This window comes from Meleagris gallopavo, chromosome 12 (assembly GCF_000146605.3).
Source record: "Meleagris gallopavo isolate NT-WF06-2002-E0010 breed Aviagen turkey brand Nicholas breeding stock chromosome 12, Turkey_5.1, whole genome shotgun sequence".
Classification (NCBI taxonomy): Eukaryota; Metazoa; Chordata; class Aves; order Galliformes; family Phasianidae; genus Meleagris; species Meleagris gallopavo.
This window is the reverse complement of record NC_015022.2, coordinates 3,028-3,623: the sequence shown is the minus strand read 5'-3', so window position 1 is coordinate 3,623 and position 596 is coordinate 3,028.

The window sequence follows — 596 nt, the reverse complement described above, 5'->3', positions numbered from 1 at the left end:
CCTGCCCTCTGCATGCACACTTCCTCTGCCTGCTGCAACTTCTCTCTCATTCTGCCTTTCCAACAGATATCCTACACATTCCACCCTACTGGGAAGCTACATCACCATAGAAGCACAACACAGCTATGACGTGGAGCAAACAGGGAAGTGCTTTCTCTTCTCTCTGAGCAATGGGGGCAATCTGTTCACAGGAGGCCTCTAGGACCTCTACTCCTCAATGGCCCTTTCTCACAGAATCACAGAATCAGTGCGGTTGCAAGGCATCTCCACCCAGCTACAGCAACTTCCCTAGAGTAGGCTGTGCAGGAAAGCATCCAGATGGGTTTTAGGAAAAGCAGACGACACAGTCTCTCCCGGCAGCGTGTTCCATTGCTCTGTCATTTTCAGAGTAATGAAGTTCTTTCCCATGTTCAATTGGAAATTCCTGTCTTCCGCCGCCCCAGTCATTTTTGTAGAACTCTGTGGATTCTCCCTCGTAGTCCCCTGTCTTTCTTAAGTGGGGTGCCCAGAACTGCACGCCAGATGTGGCCTCACCAGAGCAGAGCAGATGGGGAGGACAACTTCCTTCGACCTGCTGACCATGCCCCTTTAATGCG